At 43.8% G+C, this 20,876-nt stretch overlaps 1 protein-coding gene across 12 annotated transcripts in view; it reads left to right on the top strand.

The window, feature by feature from the left end:
- The window catches only part of SGMS1 (sphingomyelin synthase 1), a 211,785-nt gene that overhangs the window by 55,047 nt on the left and 135,862 nt on the right, over window positions 1-20,876 (top strand). The gene's annotated exons all lie outside the window — the stretch shown is intronic.

The raw sequence follows: 20,876 nt of genomic DNA, 5'->3' as shown, positions 1-20,876 counted from the left end.
TTGGGGGCCGTACACAAGTGAGAAGCAAAAAAACAAACACCAACCCTCACAGTCATGGCCCACAGCTGAGAAGGAGAAAGGCACTCGTCATATTTCCCTTGCATACCAGGGTCTAGGGGGCCCCAGGCTAGTAGAATTTGTGTGCTCTAGCCCCACAGTGGGACAGAGGGGGTAGGGTGCTGGAGTGCCAGTTCAGGTTCCCCAATGCTGGGGGGAGGGAATCCCTAAGCCTCAAGGGCCAGATCCAGGGAAGCCAGGGGCTGCATCTGAAGTTTTCCACCCCCAGGCCTGAGAATCCCTACCCTGATTTAAGAGATTGTACTCTTTGCAAACTACAAACTATAGTCAGTGGTGGAATAGGTCAGAAAAGGAGATATCACTAAATGGAACAGCTTTTAACTATAGAAACAGGGCCCCGCTTGATGCTTTGAGAGCTGTAATATACTTAATATTCCTGCCTTCTGACTTTATAGGATCAGGACTGCTAACTTAAATTTTACCAAGTTATAGGTCTCTTAGGCTACTTCTACACTGCACCGTAGTTTGAAGTAAGATACGCAATTTGAGCTATGCAAATTGCGTATCTTATTTTGATCTTATTTTGAAATACTTTGAAATTAAAATTATGAAATAAACTAACCCGCTATCCCAAAATGTCCCTTATTCCTCATGGAATTAAGTTTACAGGGACACTGGAATAGCAAGCCCATTTTATTTCGAAATAACGGGCTTGCTGTGAAGATGTGGGATAGCTATTTTGGGATACTCCTTGGGAAGAAGGTCCTATCTGAATTTTAGATTAGATACAAGGCCATGAATCAGTTGAAACTCCGGCCATTTATCTTTTGTCTGTTGGTCACTAGAGAATCCAGTTTGAATCAGAATATACAAGCCTTCTCCAGAGGGTATATTTCTCTCAGGAGCGTATAATCTTGTTCATTTGTCTTAATCACCATCCATTATTTTTAGATCCTGGGGGAGCTGTGGTAATCCTTCCTAATCTTTGAGGCTTTCTACTGGCAATCCTTCATAATTTAGTCCAGTCCTGGATGAGGGAGTAACCCATTGTTAGGTTGATCCTCACCTTTGCTCTCTCTAATCTATTTAGGGAAAAAAGCGTCAGTTTATTGTAGTTCATCCACAAAATAAGTTACTGAACTTTGTTGGATGCCCAGGAAGAAAATCAGGTTACCAAAAGAATGTCTGGGGTAAAGCAACTTGGCATTTGTTAAAATGAGGTTCTGTTGTGGGGAAATATATTTGGAACTGATGCAGAAAGCATTTCTATTAGACTTTGTTCATGTGGATCTATTAATCCTAGTTTAAGAGGAGACATTATATGAGAGAGCAGCTGTGCATTTCCATATTATTAAACAACAGCATTATTATTTGTTAGTTCAGACAATGCTGTGAATGGATCCTTAGTTTGTTGTTCTCCAGCTGGGAATTTTGCTCACTTGTTGTTTTTTTCTATGGGAAAGTCTGTTTGTTATAGTCTAAAGGAAATGTAATGTCTATTGTGGTTTTGGCCACTTACTGAGCTCTGCTACCATCAGTGTGTGCTATTCTAAATCGCCCTTGTTATACCTTGGTATAATAACATTATTTTTTTCCTAGACTTGTTTTTTTTTCTGGCTTTAAATAGCAAAAAACTTCACACCTCATGTGATGGAGGGGAGGGTGCTGCCCTTTTTTAAACATCCCAGCATTCAGTAACTGAAGGAATAAGTCCAGGAAGTGTTGTCAGGGAGCCAGGAGAGCTAATGGGAAGAAAGTGTTGAGATTTGAAATGAAAGGAAATCTACCTGCTGCGGTACTTTTGGGAGATTTAAACCAGGAGCTGGGGGGTGGGGAGCAGAAGATGAATTGAACCACAGAGATACTCATGCCCAGAAAAGGAATACCCGGACCTAGAAATGGACTGGACATGGACATTGAAGATATGGATATATGATAGGGAATGTATTTAGATGCAATCAGGTTATTTTGTTTGTTTTGTTGTTTGGTTCAACTCCACTGTCCTAAGTTCATGTTCCCCTCTCCCTCCCCATACACTGTAACTAAAGCTGAATCCCAGGGAAGCAATTCTCTATGCTTTAATCTGTTCTTTTCTTAGTTGCTTTATAACACGTAGCAACCAAGTGTGCTTTGCCAAGTATATATTTTTGTTTTGTTAATAAAATTACCTTTTTTGGTCTATGATCTGATTCTTGTGTCTTAGAAGGTAATAGGAGGTCTGTGTATACATGCCTAAAACCTAGAGATCAGCCATTAGAGATTACAGTTTGTTTTCTACCCCCCGTTCGCCCTCCAGATCTTCTCTGGTAAAAGAGGTTGGAATACCCCTCTGAAAGAAGTTCCCAATCAATTTCTTCCTGGTTTCAAGAAGAAAGGATTTTTTTTCACGTAGTTGGCAGCAGCTACCTTCCATGATCAGGGAATCTGTGACTTTGGGAAGTATTTAAAAACAGAACTTCTAGAGGCAAGGTATTTTAAAAGTCTCTTGTGGGGCCCCACCTCCTGAGTGCCAGAGTGAGGAACAGCATTGATACCTCCTATAGATAACTTCTGGTAGTAAATATCAAAGCTAATTCTAATTTGAAATCAAAGGTAATTTGTCTAAATTGGTAGCCCTGTAATGGCTGGCCTGCAAGGGAAATTCAGTTTTGTTTTCATTTGCTGTTCCATATTGGAATTTAACTGTTCTCTTCTCCTATACTGGGGAGAAAGCCAGTAGTTTAAGGTTTCTCAACTTGCGGGTTTTATCTACCCTTCTTTTTCTCCTTCTCTCTCATTTTTGTAGCAGAGTTTCATGAATGTTCTGCTGTGTGTGTGTGTGTGTGTGTGTGTGTGTGTGTGTGTGTGTGTGTGTGTGTGTGTGTGTGTGTGTGTGTGTGTGTGTGTGTGTGTGTGTGTGAGAGAGAGAGAGAGAAACTTTTTATATTTGTAGAATCAGTGTGGAAGCATGGAAGTAGCTACAAGGTTGGTTGAGTATTCTTTGTTTAGAATTAGCACTGGCTTTTGTGGTCTGTTGCTGTCCAGTTTTAAAGTTCTCAGCCATCTTGACTTTACAAATTACCCCAGTGCAGTGTACAGTGGCAGCAAGTCCTCTGACTATGCCATGCCAAGCATTATAGACTATTGTGATAAGACATAACTTAATCAAGCAGCACCCTTACTTTGCAATTAATTTGTATTTGTAGTTTTATTGGTTGTATGAAGAAGACTGCACAGATGGTAGATTACTTGGCCCAGCTGCCTTAGTTCTTCAGAACCACCCACACAGCAATATGATCAGAACACACAAATAATCCCCCCTCTACACCTCCTTCCAGCGTGCGTGCGCACTCGCGCACACACACAAAATCCCCACCAGTTCTAATGAACACAGATCTTATAGGATTGTCACTCTGTTTGTGTCCTTGTAAAGCTTTGAATGTCTGTGTCAATATGAAGTGATAGAAACAGCTACAAGGAAGGCCAAGAGTTCTTTGTGTTAATTATATTGCCATGTTAAATCATCACTGGGCCCTGTAAGAACCAGATGGAATGATGGAGTCCAAAGGTTCTGTGACAGTTGGATTGTGACAGTTGATCAGAGAAGGTGGGAGTAACAGTTACATAGGCCGTGTCCAGACTCAGGGGTTTTTTCGGGAAAAGTAGCCTTTTCCCGAAAAAACTTCCCCTGCGTCCAGACTCAAGCCGCGTTCTTTCGAAATTATTTCGAAAGAACGCGGCTTTTCTTTCGATGGCGGTAAACCTCGTTTCACGAGGAAGAACGCCTTCTTTCGAAAGTTCCTCTTTCGAAAGAAGGCGTTCTACAATGTAAAGAGGCCGTCTTTGAAAGAGAGCATCCAGACTCGCTGGGTGCTCTCTTTCGAAAAAGCGGATTTCCTCTATCGAAAGATCCGCCTGCAGTCTAGATGTGATCTTTTGAAAGAGACTCTTTCGAAAGATGCTTTCGAAAGAGCCTCTTTCGAAAGAAGCCTGCAGTCTAGACATAGCCATAGGGTAATAAAGATGGGGTTATACCTCCAGCTGGGGGATAGCTCTGTGCTCAAATGTAGGGAAATAGGTATAAACGGCAACATTGCTCACTACAGCACAGCACATGGAGCCGAGACCCCATTTTTAATTTTTTTTAACATGACTTTTTGAATTACGCCTGAGTGACAGCATGGACTTTCTACTTCTAATTTCAAAATATGTTTCTGACCTTTATGGTTGTGGGGAGAACCTAAAAACTGTGAATCACACATAAGCTGATATGCCTGAAAAAATCTGCAGCGTATAGTAATTGTGCCATGACAGAATCTTGCTAAGGCTGTTTGGGATACCCAGAAACAGATTCTTGAAAAAACTATCACAAGGATACTGGCAAGACCTGAATGCTATTGTAAGGATTCTGAAAGAAGCAGAAATGAAGAACATTCCCTGAGCCTTTCAGAAAGGCACACTTCCTGCTAGATGACAGACATGCAGGAATTGCTCTGTCAATACAACCAGACCAAGAGCTTTCTCTTTGAAAAGCCACACTCTCTTCACACAGCAAGATGCCAGAGCTGGCTTCATGGCATGCAAAAGCTTATTTTTACACACATTCTGCTATCAAGCCAGGACACTAGCAGCCCAAGGCATTGCATTAATTCCAAAGAGTTTTGGCCACCAAAATATGGGCTCAACTCAGTAGCCTTGAAACAGGTGGATAACACAATAGGATAACTCAATAATCACACTTCTATTCTTGTGAATCAGCAATTCTACTGGACACTTGCATCAATCACCTGAGGAAAATCTTCCATTGTCAGCCTTGAGGAAGTAAAAGAAGGACTTGCCATGGTGAATAGAACCCTGAATGGATACATGATTTGGATGTAAATATCCATAGATATAAAGTAAATATCTGTGGAGATGCCGAGCTCTAGAGGCAATCAGTGAGCCCAGCAGGGCCATGGCCAGCAACTGGGTTGGGAACCTCAATAATGAAAGCAGCTGCATGTTGTGCTGCTAGTTGCAGAAACCAGCCTCCAGCCTGGGCAGTTCCTCTCACGTCAGTGCTGCCTGCGGCCCTGCCCATAGAGTGGGGTACGAAGCTCATTGGCAGTTGTCCTTGGTCACACTGGTGTGTGCAGTCAATTCACACACTTCCAGATAGTAGTCCTATATTTGCGGTGATTTGGGACTCCTGTACACAGATATAAATTGAGTATTCACACAGGATTCTAGGGGGGAAAAAAATGGAAGTTTGCAGGCCCTGAATAGTCTGCCAGATTTCTTCCATCATCCTGGCACCAATTACTGCAGTGACCTTAAGGACAGTACAGATTTATCAGAGGCAGCAGCGAGGTGCGGGGGAAGAAGGGTAGGCTGCTATGCAGCCGCCTCTGTCTGTGACGGGCCTGGGCTCACCAAGGACAGAGGATGCTCCCTGAGATGCTGGTGCAGCCTCTAACCATGGGGGGACTTGGGGTCCCCCGCAGATGGTGGCTACTGCCACCCGGCACTGCTGCCTCTGATACAGAGGCAGTAGCACAGGATGGTAGGGAGTTCTGTGGGAGTAGGGCTGGGAGTGTACTGGCTGCTGCCCTCTTCCCCGGGGACTGTGCAATAGTTGTGTAACCGATAATATTTGTGTGGTTACACAATTATTCGATTACATAATATCTTACACCTCTAGTATCTATTAGTGACTCAGTTAATAATGTAATGTAATATGGTCAGTGTACAGCAATATTGATTACAAAGATAGCAAACATATCAATTGAAGTACACTTACATTTGTTTGCTTAAGGTGTTGCTAACATGGAATTTTGATGTTTTTCTTTGCATCCTTCACTTTTAAGTAGGTCACTAGTGGTAGGAGCTATTTGTTTTAAGTCACTGTTTCCTGAAGAATAGCAGCATGAGACTGTTCAGGAGAAACCTCTGTACAACTTTGATTTTTGTCTTAATCAAAGACTTATTAAAAATCCTTGCCAACTTTTTCAGTTACATAAATATTAATGACAGAATAGATTCTCTTCTCCAGGCAACAGCAGCCACTAGCACCCTGTTAATTCAACTTCTCTGTTCCCTTTTCATAGACACATGCTATGAATAATTTAGTCTTCTGCTAATTAAAGATGAATGTAAGTTCAGCAGGCTGAACATATAAGCAGAAATCCTGTAAAAGACACTCTATTTACCAAGGAAGGAAATGCAAGGTGTTCTACTAGGTTCAGCTGTAAATTTGGCAATGGAATCTTTTTTGAATTCTTGTTAAATTATTTGTATTTAACTTGATGACTACTGGCTATCGATTGCAAATTTCCCCAATATGTACCAGTACATTAAAAAAAAACGGTATCTGAAAAACATATGGAAGATTGTTTATTGTGAAGATTAAATCAAAGGATTTAATCCCATATTTATTACATCTTAAATTGTTAGCTTTGTAGCCCTTTGGAGGTACCTCTTCTGCTTTTGTATAGCATCTAAATGCAGTTCTGATTGGGATGCTTGAGGAAAAATTGGCTTTAAGTATCTAGTGTCTATTAAACTGTCTGGAATGGCTCGTAATTGTGAGTGCCTACTCTGGGGTAATAGAGATGTAGCTGTGGTAGTCTGGTCTTGCTGAAACAGAGGACAGGACTATACAGCACCTATGTAGGTGGTCAGAAAACAGCAGACATCCCAAGCTCATAGTGTATTCTATCATTAGATTTCACCAAGCCAGTTATAAATGTGAACTCCTGGATCTCATTACTAGTTTCATCATAGAGGCATTGACAGTCTTCTTGACTTTCCATTCTATCCAGAGAAACTGAACTTTCTGATAAAAGGTCACTTAAATAAAAAAAATCACACCACATCAAGTTGCTCTCAGTCCCAAGAGACTACGGTAGTTACTTAGATCTTAATATATTTAAAAAGCACACACACAGCAGAGGTGAGGACTAATCATCTAATTCCCAGCTTGCACCCGGTCCCTTACTACATCTGCCTTCCCTGCCCTGGCCCCCGGAGATGGTGCTGGCAGGAACTGGCTTTTAAGCTGGCTCCCTTCAGAACCTGCTCTTTCTCCTCCTCTTTCCCTCCCCCTTGCTGCTTCCTTGTGATAGAGGCAACAAAGGGGGGGAGCTACTAGTTGAGTCATTACTCGACTACCCAATAAGCATATGCTTATCGAGTAGTCAACTAGTCGCTTACATCCTTACTATACACCATGTAAATGTTTGCTTCTACAGAGACGTGAAAACAATACAGGTACCATTGCATTATTTTCAGGAAGTTTTAAACACAAATTACATTCTTACACATTTAACAATCATATTTATCTATACTAAAGCATAAGTGAATTGGCCTGGCTTCGGTACGTACTGCCTTGGTCTGCCAGCATTAGTGTCATATTCCTGTTACACCTGCAAATATTCATTTCCTCTGTAGTTTATTTATTATAGTCATTTAGTTATACAGGTTGGACTTCTCTGATCTGAACCCCTAAAACCTGACCAGTCCTTAAAGAGAATTTGCAAGACCAGGGGAGGTCCCCTGCCACTGGCTCCCAAGTCCCTGCCTGATGCCAGCTAGCTATTGCTCCATCAGGCTTCCTGCATCCCCCTGCCCTCCCTCCTGCTCACTAGCTTGGCCAGGCTGCATGCCCAGCTGCCGCTGACTGCTGTGGCGCTCTGGCCTCAGTTGTGTGCTGCTCTGGAAGGGCTGCCAGCCCTGCTGATCCTTACTTTGGTTGGCTCTGCTGCCATTAGGCTCCTAGGCTCTCTGATCCAGGAGCATCTATGGTGCTGGGCCAGAGAGTGCCGGTTTTTGGAGAGATGCAAACTCTATCATTATCCTCTGATAATTTTTTTTTTTTTGTGGATTACCATTTTCAGACTTCAGGAAGATAATTTCATGTGAATGCATAGAAGAAATATTTAGAAAATTGGATGCGGGTGGTATTGTTTATTTAGAAATAATGGTAGCTGGTTACTAATTGTAAATGCTTATTGTATTCAAGGTAATGTAAGCTCTTTAGAACAGGCGACTGAAATAAATAGCTTGTAAGTATTTCAAGGTTTTGGTATATTTTGAATAAACTGCATATTTTACAATAAAATAGGTAACACTTGCATAGAACACAAAAGTTAAGTAAATTTTTCTTGCACATCAGCATATTGTAAAATATTCTGAACTCTTCAAAAAAAAAAAAAGCTGTATTTGGTTTTGAGTGAGACTCCATTTTGTACATATGTAAAATATAATCAAAATGAGTTCAGTGGACACACAAGAATACAGTTTTAAGTCTCATTTCAGTCTCATCTTTTGGAATACTGTTACACAGTGAAAGTGATTTTAAGTGGTTCTCTGGAGACCAGAATGTATTGGTTTCCTTGTAAAGCTTGTCTGTAAGAAAAGCTCAAATAAAATTGTAGAATAAGCCTTAAGCACTCTGAAGGAGTTAACAGAAAGGAATATTCCTATTAGAAAGCAGTCCTTTGTATAGACTTCACTACATCATGTTAGTAATGTTTGAAAAACACTAGAGATGAGGACATGCATGGCTTATATTCCATAGATGTTTAGTATGGACTTTCCTGTAGCTGCTGTGAACCATATAGTACTGGCAACTGTTGGAGCATGAGTACAGGATTAGTTATTTCACTGGTCTGATTTGGTATGGAAGTTCCATATTAATTGAGGCCCCACAGTCAAAGATGTAAGTGATTTTCTATTTGAACCTGGCTCTGTGCAATATCTGTAGGGCCTGTCCTTTGCCTCTTGACTCCAGTTGACAATAATATGGCAAGACAAGCTGGATATAAGCCCTGTATTTTTCTGGTTTTGTCCATCCAGGTTTTCCCTTCTCATAGACACAGGAATAATTTTCATAACCTTACGTACTAGGGATGTTAAAAAGCAGGTGATTGGGTAACCATGTAATTGCTGAAAATTTCAGTGGTAACACGCACCTGCAGCCAGCCCCCCTCATTCATCCTCCTCTTAATAGTGCTGCTTGTTTTTGAGGTACTGCAGTCAACTGGTATAAATTTGGGTATCTCAATTGACTTTGGGGAAAACTACTCTTATTTTATTCCAGATGAGGATTTGTTTCATTGTGTTGAAATTATCTTTGAAGCTGCTTATCAGTTCTCACTAACGAACATTTACAATCAAATATAAATATATGCTTTTAAGGTTTTCATTGGAAAATTGGCAAGTAGCAACAAGATTGGCTTCAGAAATCTAGACAATACATTAGCATAGCTATAGATGTAGGTCTTAGAGTCCTTTTTTATTAAATGTTATGTTGTCCCTTTTATTGTCTTGGGCCTTATCCAAACTCCATGTGGATTAGTTGAAAGATTCTCATTGACTTACCTGTGAGTTAAGGCTCCAGATGTGTAAGCATCAAAGCAAGTATTGTAAAAACTGTTCAAAAAACTGAATTAATCATTGTTCTTTTCAGATGTAATGAAATGTGATGCACTGATATTCTGTGCCTGATGAGTGCTTTGCCCTTTTCATTATATTTTCTTCGTCTTTGTGCCTTCATCTTACCCTGTTTTCACAAGTTGACATTCTTATTCTCTTTGACACATACATATTTTCCCATATCACAAATTCCATTAAATAGGTTTTCTAGCACCACATTCTTTCACACCGTTCCCTCCGTCCCCTGATTATCCCATAGCTTTGTTATTAAAAAAAAAATTAGGAAGGAGGAAATTGCATTATTTCACTGTGCCATTTTCAAGATTCTGCATCTGTGCTGAATAAGGATGTTAAGAGGCGAGTAATTGACTAATCATGTAGTCAGTACAATTTGTATCCACTATATTATTAGTTAAGGAAAGGTGCTAAGTTCCTGCTTGTGCTGGTCTAGGAACTACCACCACTGCGATTCTGCAGTTTAAATGTAGTAAGAACTGGGCTCGCAGGCAGCCTGGCTCCTATTACATTTAAACTGCGGAGCTGCAGCAGGGGTAGCTACTGAACCCAGTGCGAGCCAGGACTGAGACGGGGTCCTTAGGCTGGCCATGAACACAGGCTTCTCCAGTAGCAGCTCCAGTCTGCGGGACCTCCCCTCTCCCGCCTACTGCTTGCTGCAAGTAGAGGCTGGTCTGCATCCTGCAGAGCAACCCTTGGCCATGAATAGAGACTGCTGCCTGAGCAGCCGCTGCCTGCAGCTGCTTCAACTGTCCCATGGATGAGATCCACGGAGCCCAGGGCAGCCCGAGGGACTTATCTGGAGGAGGGCGGTGGCAGCAGGGGTAGGCATCCCCTTGCACTTACCATGGTGTCAGGAGCTAGGATGACCCAGTTGCATGTTCTGCCCTGCTCTGCCACCTATCTCCAGCCCACGGCACCATGTCAGCGGGAAGGAGAGCACCCCGGTCTTGGCTGTGGGCTATGAGAGGGCAGACCAGGGTGCTGGGTTCTGACTCCTGCTGTCTTGGTGGATGTTCAGATTTTAAAACGTCTAGAGGTCTGTGGCCCCTGTTTGGGGAGGTATGCATGCCCCTCCCTCTTTAATCTCCAGCACCTAATCCCTGGGAGATTGTGGCAGGCTCTCAGGCACATATCACTGCTTCAATTATGCAAATCACATTCTTGGCAACCATTACTTTTGTAAGGGAAACCTAAAATTCCTGAGCACTAGATGCATCTCAAAAAAGGAGTGGGGGAGAGAGGGTAACCAGTTTAGTCCAGTTGAAGTTCTGATCCTGTTGCAATAAGATGGTTTTGGATCATCACATGATTTAAGAGACCACTATCACATCCACACTTGGTGTCCTTTTCCAGTGTTTTTTCTTCAGCTTTAACCACTACACAAAAACTAGAAAGAATTCTATGTATGTATTATAGTTTTATTAAAATGTATTTTTTTCCAAATGGAAATGTTTACAATGCTTTTTATCAGTGTGGTAATGCATTTGTAATACTGTAGATTTGTGGCTGTTTCTGACATAAATGCTGTTCTCTGGGGATTTGTGTTGTCAGTTTCTCCTTTTTTATGGTGCATTGGAATTTGGCAAGCCAGAGCTGCATTATTTAAAAAATGGGTTAAAGTATAAATTTTCATTGCTGAAAATTTTTAAATGCTATTGACATGCTTATCTTACATGTATTTTTAAAAAAGGTTTAATTGTCTTATTTGTCTAAGTTTTATTTTATTTTCCAATTGAGTTTTTTGTACTAATTATTTGTATTATGGTGGTGCTTGGAGGCCACCATGGAAAGCCTCCCACCCCAGTTGTGCCTAAGCACTGTGATGTCACAGATGTTCTTGAACATCCCTGGCTGAACACTTGCCAGACTCCTTCAGGGGCGATCAAGATGCTGAACAGCGCATGCTTTTTGCTTGTTTGGAGTTGTGCAGAATTCAGGAACTGTCCCTGATTATGGAACTCTGCAGATAAACCCCAGGTGCAGATCTTATGCCTGACACCTATATAGTAGTGGGAATCTCCCACAGTCCAATTGCCTAAGTCCTGAAAGTAATGTTGAGTCCTTTATGCCTGCTCTGCAACCTGAAGTGTGGAGCTTCCTGGTTTATAGCTCAACTCTGCAGAAGCCCACAACAGTGAAAGCAAACAAACACACAGACCAGGGCTGCTCAACTTTGGAAGCCCCAGGCACCACAATGATACTCACTGCACATGCCAAGGGCTGCAATTTAAGTCTTGTTTGCATTTACATGCAAATATATATGCAAATAGCTTCTTTTACACTGACGGGCATGAATACAAAAAATACAATGTCACAGCGCTCCTGGCACCTCTTCTGTGGGGGCTAGAAATGCCGACACCCTGTACTCATCTGTTCCAGCCAGCCCAGCCACTTGCGTCGTTCAGTGCTCACCCCGCCTGGAAGACGCCTCATCATGTTCAAAGGATCCCACCCGCAAGCTGCATGTTGAGCCCTGCATAAATCCAAACCGCACCATGGGCTGCAAACAAATGGGCCGCAGGCCGCATGTTGAGTAGCCCTGACATAGACTTTGCATGGGAGTCTCAACATCATTTACTCTTTACTTAGCACAGATCTAGACAAAATAAGAAACACCACTATACCTATTGTATAGTGTGGGAAGGTGAGAGGCAGTGCCCCCGCGGCTGGTCGTCAGTGGGAGGGGAGGAGGAGAGGGTCCCGGCTGGCCAGCTGGGGCTTGGGGAAAAGGGGGTGCCAGGGAGTCCAGTATGGTGGGTGGCAGCAGGGGGCTGGAAATGACCTCCCCTTATCCAGAAAAATCTTTCATTCAGAACCAGTCAGGTCCAGAGGGTGCCGGACCAGGGAGGTCCAACCCCTATCCCCCCCCAAGTCCGCTCCTGCACCCTCCCCCTTGCCAGACTCTGCACCCTTCCTCCTGGCCAGACACCTACCCCTAGTGTGCTCCTGCATCCACTGTTGTTCCTGCACCCTTCCTCCTAGCCACACACTGCACCCTCCTTTGCTCTTGTTCTCTCCACCTAGCCAGACACCCTATTCCCAGCCAGCTTCTGCTCCCTCCCTGCCACCCAGACCTTGCAACCTCTTCCCCCTTCTGCCCCCCCACCTCCTTCCCAGATCCCGCACCCCATCCTTGTCACACACACTGAACCCCTCATTTTTGTTCCCACCCCAGAACCTAAGGGGGCTCCATAAAAATCTATCAGAAAAGTAAATCTGACCTATAGGAAGACCTGAACCTCATTCCTCCCTGTCTCTTCCCCTTGCCGCTTCAGGCTTGAATGCCAGGGGAGTGAGATGTCTCAGTTGGGGGCCATCTTGGTGAGGTTTCGGGTGTTGGGGATTTTTTTTCCTCCTCACTTGTGTGGTCTCCAGCAGATTTTTCTGTGGACCAATGGCTCCGACCTAAAAAATGTTCCTTGCCCCTGCCATTAATAAAGAAAATATTGAAACCTTTTTTGTTGGACGTAAATTAATATTTTATTTGATTTAAAATGAAGTTTGATAAACTAACATGAGAGAGTTAAAATGTTTATTCTATTTAATCATTTAAATTAAACAATTCTCCCTAACTGCAGTACTAGAACAATGGCTCAGGTATCATTATGTAATTAACAGTGAGTTTCCATTAGCACAGGCCTGGGCAAAATAAGGCCCATGAGCCAGATAAGCCGGCCAAGTCACCTGATCCAGCTCGCGGAGGTAGTGGGGAGTCCCAGGCAGGCTCCCCAGCTAGCCCTGCTTGCCATGCAGAAATGCAGCTGCAGGGCTCCATTTCTGTTTTAAAACTGGAGGGGATGGGGAAAGTTTTAGGAGCTGCCCTGCCCCGCCCCCAGCACATTCCCATTGGTCGGTTTCTGGGGAGCTGCTCGTTAGAATAACAGGCAGCTAAGAAGAATCACGCTCCCTCTCTTGGGCTCAATTATTCATGAAGCACATGGCCAGGCGAGCAGGCTAGCTGCCTGGGATGGGAAACATTTTAAGCTCTGCAGGCAGGCAGGTTAGTTTGGCAGCTGACAAGTAAGTCTCTTGGCCATAGCCTGCTTCTGGCACCCGAGCCCTTTCCTGCCCCAACTCTCTGCTTCCCCCCCCCCCCCACTCAACATACCCAAACCCTCTGTCCCCCTCTTATACCTATATCCCCTCCCAGATCTGGCACCCCAATCTACTGCCCCAGATCACAATCCTCTCCTACCCTAGGTCACATCCCAGACCCCTGCACTCCAGTCCCCTGCCCTAGGTCACAACCACCTGCTTCATCCCAACTCCCTCCCATACTCTAGACTCCCTTCTGCACCCCAGTCCCTTACCCCAAGCTCACCTTCTGCACCCAACCTCCTTTCGAGACCCCACATCTTCATTAATATCACGGAAGGGTGCGGCCCTCAATTTCCAAAATCTTGGAGTGGTCCCCCATCAAAAGTTAATGCCCACCCCTGCATTAGCAACTGGTGGTCCTTGGAAAGCTTTACATTGAGCCAGGGGGTCCACAGGCCAACAAATTTGAGAATCACTGAAATAGAGATACACCTGGCTTCTCCCCCCGAGAGACCTCTCCAGGCTCCCTCTTGCTCCAGAAGAGCCCACAGAGAGATCTGGGCTGTTACCACAGTGGTGAAACCATTGTGTCACTCTGGTGTGGATGATAGACAGACTTTTTGTGAGTTTTCCTCATCCAAACAGTTGATGATTTAAACCATATGTTAAGATGCCACATGAAAACACTTGGTGCATCTACAGAGAGGCAGGGTGTATCCTCTCTCAAGAGAGGGCTGTGTGATGGTGAACAAGCCATTTGTGAGCTCTGTGAAGAGGTGAGATGTTTTGATTTCCAGCTTCAAGGGATCTATTCTTCTGTGTTTGGGCTGCACATTGCCTAGTCTTGAATGGAATTAGCTGTGACAACACATTTCTGAGTTATTCTAACACAAAGGGACCCTGTGCTAAAGACCCCACGTCCAGTGAGAGAAAGTGCTGCTGTCAGATGAAGTAAATTCAAAGTTTCTCCAAATTTTTTCAAAGATCGCCTCTACGAAGTAGTGGGGCTTTGACTGACTGGTCCCTTATATTATTGAAGGATGACTAAATATTAACCGGATCTTCTTGGGTAATATCAACAGATTGCTTTGAGCTCAATCCTAGCTTAAAATTAAATTGGATCAGGCACTTTGTAAGCAGGTTGGGAAGTGGCCTCATTTGGCAATTATTATTAGATATTATTTATATAATATAGGCATGGCCATCATGGTACTGACATACATTTCTCAGTAGCTTTACATATATAATAGCCCAGCCCCACTGATCTCCATGGGCAATGTATCATTCAAGTAGTTGTGGCGAGGGTTAGTGAATGGTCTTCTCCACCTTTAATTGTTGTGGTTAGTTTGGTATTGTCATTCTGGTTTCTGGAGGACACTTGATAATTTTGCAGTAACTTCAAAAAATGCTGTTGCAGTACATCTTATTAGGGATGTAAATGGGTTAATGGGTTAATGTTAGGTCACACTGGGGCTGCCACCAATTCCGAGCCCTCTCTGGAGCAGCCCTTGTCCACAGCAAGCTGGACTCCCCATAGAGAGAGGCTGCTCTGGTCACTGGCGCAGTCCCTGCTTTTGGGGCCCCCGGGTTCCCCAGAGACAGGGGTTGCTCTGGACAAGAGCAACCCCTGTGTGCAGCAGGCCCTCTGCGGGGCTGGAGTAGCCTCCTCTCCGCAGCAGGTGAGGAGCTGCTCCAGCCCCCTCTGATTACCAGTTAATTAAAACAAGTAAGCATCATCCATTAAGAGGACTATGGAAGTTGTCCCATGAAATTGTGGGATAGTCCTGGATGATGCCCAGGTTCTGAGTCAAATGGGGCTGCATCTACACTATAAAGTAATAGCTCTTAGATCCTGGATCTCATCTTGAATCGAGGTTGGACCCCCTAGCAGTGCAGTACCATGGGACCCTAGTTCTGGACTCTCAGTTAATGCAATTGCAGTATAGTTGCATGGGGGGCTTCTATGGGCCCTAAGCCCGTCCCTATTAGTAGAGGATGGTGGGAGAAGTTCTTAGAGGCATTGCATGACACCCTTTACTTCTGGTCATGTGTTAATCTTGACCCTGGAAGTACTACCCCAGGGTGGGACTTCCTGTGGCAGGCAGGGGGGCCTAAGGGGTCAGGAGCATGACTAGAGGTTTCAAGGACCGTGGCTAAGGTGTCCTTATTTTTGGGTCATAAAATATGGTCACCATAGCTATAGTACACTATAGTGTGATATAAGACCCAGGATTAGTAGACTTGTGGGGAGGAGGGGAACTTTTGGACCTCTAGCTGATGCTGAGGAATAAAGTATGATCCTAAATGCTGCCATGTTAATTTACCTATGATGCTTTCTATATATAAAAAGGGCAAAATTGAGAGGCCTCTTGTGTGCTGTTATGTATCCTTTTCATATGTTTCAGTGAAATCATGAAAATGCTCAGTTTTCCTATCTGTCGTTTCCCATATACCACCTTCATGAATTACATTATATATATTATATAAAAACACTGATCACTGGGTGCAAAAGTGAATTCATGGATATTCAGTGGGGAAAATGAGCCACCGTCATATGGAAGTCAGTGGGCTTAGATTGAGTAGTTAGACTGTACAGGGATAGAAGAAAGTGGGGATTTCTTCCAGAGTCCTGTCTCTGTGAAATAGATTCCAGTTATTCACATGAGTTGACCTCATGGCAGTGAACTCGATGGAAACTGGCACCTGTGGGCCAGAAAAAGAGCTGCGTGGACATGGCGGACTGGATAAACCCAGTGTCTGCAGGCTGGAGCAAGAGTAGACTCTGAAACAACTTCAGCCATGTTGGGTCAGACTGGATTTGAGGATGAGATGTAGGTGGGACACGTCTAGCCACCAGCAGTTTGGGAAGCCATCGCCAGTTGGTCAGGTAATCCTTACTCCTTTCCAAATAAAATTAGCTGCATTTAGGGCTGGAGAGGGGAATCAGGCATTCGGTTGGTTTTATTTGTTTCCCCAGAGCTGGAAGGGTTAATACTTCCCAGTTGGGAGCTCAAGCCATGCATTTTGTTTATTTTTTAGGGGATGCATAGGTGCCATATTGAAACTGGCCCTTGTTACGACTTATATTTGTCAGACACATCACACTGTAAAGGATTATTGTGACAGCTGCTGGTTCTGTGTGTCATTTTCTTTTAGCTTTTCCCTCGTCCCTGAAGCCAAACACTTATTTTGTATACAGTAGTCAGGACTGGAGAAGCAGTTTTTGAATATATTACCTAGTTTTATTTTTGTGGTCTGAAAGAAAACTTAAAGAGGAAGATATTCAACTTTTATATTAGCAGAAGTTTAGAACTGACATAATCACATATTGCAACGATGTGGAAGCCTAATATTTTAGAATCATTTGTCATAAGTGCTCTCCATGTTTCAGAGATCCATGCAATACTTTGAAGATGGAGCAGCAGACTTGTGTTAATTTGTCTGGTTTTTCATAGGGCTGACTGTAAATTATGATGCACATGGTGTGTGTGTGTGTGTATGTATATATATATATATATATATGGCAAAGTTTATTCAATCAGTGAATCTACAGCCTTTTAGAAAGGAAGCGTACATAATAGCAACACTTACTTTTGGATAATTTACTATATTTCTTACTTGTGAAATGAATAGTCTGTTGTCAATAGAGGGAATGCTAATGGAAATGAACATCAGTAGCAGATGGTTAGATGGCTATATGGCTATTTAAGGTGGATCAGATAAGAACATAAGAACGGCCGTACTGGGTCAGACCAAAGGTCCATCTAGCCCAGTATCCTGTCTGCCGACAGTGGCCAGCACCAGGTGCCCCAGAGAGGGTGGACCGAAGACAATGATCAAGCGATTTGTCTCCTGCCATCCCTCTCCAGCCTCTGACAAACAGAGGCCAGGGACACCATTTTATCCCCTGGCTAATAGCCTTTTATGGACCTAACCTCCATGAAATTATCTAGCTTCTCTTTAAACTCTATTATAGTCCTAGCCTTCACAGCCTCCTCTGGCAAGGAGTTCCACAGGTTGACTACACGCTTTTATTAGTTTTAAACCTGATACCCATTAATTTCATTTGGTGTCCTCTAGTTCTTCTATTTAGGGAATGAATAAATAACTTTTCTTTATCTGCCCTCTCCACACCACTCATGATTTTATATACCGCTATCATATCCCCCCTCAGTCTCCTCTTTTCTAAACTGAAAAGTCACAGTCGCTTTAACCTCTCCTCATATGGGACCCGTTCCAAACCCCTAATCATTTTAGTTGCCCTTTTCTGAACCCTTTCTAAGGCCAAAATATCCTTTTTGAGGTGAGGAGACCACATCTGTACACAGTATTCAAGATGTGGGCGTACCATAGTTTTATACAGGGGCAGTAAGATATTCTGGGTCTTATTTTCTATCCCTTTCTTAATAATTCCTAGCATCCTATTTGCCTTTTTGACCGCCGCTGCACACTGCGTGGAAGTTTTCAGAGAACTGTCCACTATAACTCCAAGATCTCTTTCCTGATTTGTCGTAGCCAAATTCAGATTAATGCAGTGTGTAGGAAGAGACAAATCCAACATGAATTTCTTTTAGATCTGATGGTCTGAGTATTTGGGCAGAAGTGAGATTCCAGTGATAGGAACATACAGGTAAAAAAGTTCATCCTTAAAGAATGAAAGAGCTTATTTGTTTTCAGATCAGGTATTTTCTTACTGAGGCTATGTCTTCATTATAGACTTAGGAAGGAAGTTAGGTCTGCAAACTGCTATTAATGTTTGTATCTTGCTCAGTTGTGTGTGTACTTGGTTCTGTCATCACTGCACATGCTCACCAGGAATGTTCGTGTGGATGTAAAGTGCAGTGTGCCACAGGGTAGGTCTCCCTGTGAACCATCTCAAGGCAGGATGCCTTTGTGTAACCACCTGCAGGCGTCTTTGAACCTGAGACCTCTGGAGCTTAGTGTAGGAGCCTCTACAACAGGGGTGGGCAAAAGGACCTCCTCGGCCCGGATCTGGCTCACCAAGTGATTGGATCCGGCCCGCGGAGGCCCTGCTGCTCCCCCGCCCCCAAGCCAATTGGGACCTGGGGGTGGGGGAGTGCATTAAGCTTTCACCACTCTGACCCCGCCCTGCAAGCAGTATGCAGCGCTTGAAAGCGTTCCGTACTCCTGGAAGGGCGTGAGGAGGCTTTGCACGCTCCCTTGCCCCTAGGCCTTAATTTGCTCAGGGCAGGGAAACGCGCGAAGCCTCCTTCCGCCCTGCTAGGAGCACGTGGTGCTTTGAAGTGCCACACGTTACTCGCAGAGGGGGAGGTGGCGGAGAGCGGAGGAGGCTTCGCACGCTCCCCCAGTCCTAGGCCTTAATTGGCCTAGGGGCAGGGAAGTAAGAGAAATTTCCTCCCACACCAGGGGCATGGGCAGCTTGGGGGAACTTGGGATGGGGGCAAAGACACTCTCTCACCCCCAGACCAAACGTTGTCTGGAGGTGGGGAACCTGGAAATATCTTGGCTCTGCCCCTTCCTGTGCGACCTGGGGCCACTTCAAAAATTTTCAAAGTGGTCCCTGGCAAAAAATTATAGCTCCACCCCTACTCTGCAGCTTGAGCTATAAAGCCATTTGGCTCTCAGCTTAGGTGGTAGAGCATTCTTATCTCTCACTATAGTAGTGTAACTGCCACTACATGGGTCAGTGACCACACCCACTAAGTGTGTGGGTTACATTTGCAATGTGCCATGAGATAGAAATGATACATCTAGGAATTTCTGTGAGCTGGGGATCAAGTTCAAAGCATGTAACTTTCTTCAGCTGTGTTAAGCAGTTACGATGTTACAGCTAAGGTTCTGCAGCTATTCTGCTCTAGTGAGGATGCTTCCTACATTGATGGAAGAGGTTCTTCCACTGATATAGGTAACGTATCTCCAAGAGGGGGAGGATAGTTCAGTCCTAGTGGCTGTTTCTACGTTGTGCATTAAGTCAACCTGTCACATAAGGCACAGCATTTTTCACAATCTTCAGTGATATGGTTATTTAGTTTTTGGTGTACACCAGACTACCAGCTTCAGGGGGTAGCCGAGTTAGTCTGTATAGGATAAACTTAAAAAACAACAAATGGTCTGGTAGCACTTTATAGACTAACAAAACATGTAGATGATATCATGAGCTTTTGTGGGCACAGCCCACTTCTTCAGATGACCAGACCACCAATCCATAATGCCACCCTTATCCCGTAATTTTGGTGTCTTTAAAAAAAAATCATAAATCTGTTTGGAATCATGGACCTTGCAGAGCTTTGTGTTGTTCTTATGAATGTTGTAAATGAAGGTCAGAGAATTTTTCTGTATTTGCATGCAGACTACAGCATCAGGGAACACGATGATTTCTTCAGTGACAATTTTGTAAGGTGTATAATGAGAAAAAATTCAAGACTTTTAGTGGCATTCACAGAGCAGCTGCAGATAGTAGAGAGCTGCTCCAGTACCTGAGAAATAAATACTGACTGGTGGGAATGCAAATCTAGGATGATGAGCAGTGGCTGCAGAACTTCCAGATGCAAAAGGCAATGTTCCTGGATTTATATGCGGAACTCGCTCCAGCATTCCACAGAATTAGAGCTGCATTGACAGGGGAGCAGTGAGTGACAATCACATTCTGGAAGCTTGCAAACCTGGATTGCTACTGGCCAGTGAGAAGTAATTTTGAAATTGGAAAAGCCAAAGTAATGGCTATTGTTATGCAAGTGTCAGGGTGGATTTGATTTAAATCAAATTTATTTAAATTAGGGATGCAATAGCATAGTTGGTTAACTGATTAACTGATAAGCAAAAGCTTATAGGTAAATGCTATAGATTACACGCATTCCTTCCTCCCCTGGCCAGTAAATTTTTTAGCATGTTGTCTAGCAACTGGATCAAGTCCGGGACCTACCCCTGCTGCAGCTCTGCATTTAGTGTGTTAGGTAGGCTTGCCAGATGCTTTCACCAAAAATCCCAAACATGGCAGGAAAAAGTTTGGTTGAGCAAAATAACCCCCCAAAAATGGGAGAACTAAAAAAAAAAAAAAAAAGGTCGCTACGCATTTCACATGTCTGTTATTTTTTTTTTTTTTTTTTTTTTTTAAACCAGACGGGCCAAAAATAGCGGGGGCCAAAAATGTCAGGGCAAAAACTGGACACCTGGCAACCCTAGCGTTAGGGGCATGCAGTCTAGCTCAGTTCCAATTTGTGCCAGGTCTGGTAGCTTCGACTTCCGCCCCTCTCCCCCCAAACGGGCTGCTGCCACACCGCACTACTGTCTCTGATACAGGCTGCAGGCTTAGGGGAGCTGGTTTTTAGACTTGCTCCCCTTACAGAACAGCTCTTGCCTGGCACCTCATGCTGTTGCCTCTGATACAGAGGTAGCAGTGCAGAGTGGCAGGCGGCTCCTTGGGAGTG

This window comes from Pelodiscus sinensis, chromosome 8 (assembly GCF_052426305.1).
Source record: "Pelodiscus sinensis isolate ZL-2025 chromosome 8, ASM5242630v1, whole genome shotgun sequence".
NCBI lineage: Eukaryota > Metazoa > Chordata > Testudines > Trionychidae > Pelodiscus > Pelodiscus sinensis.
The sequence above is the reverse complement of the archived record's forward strand: the minus strand, read 5'-3'. Positions and strand labels throughout refer to the sequence as shown.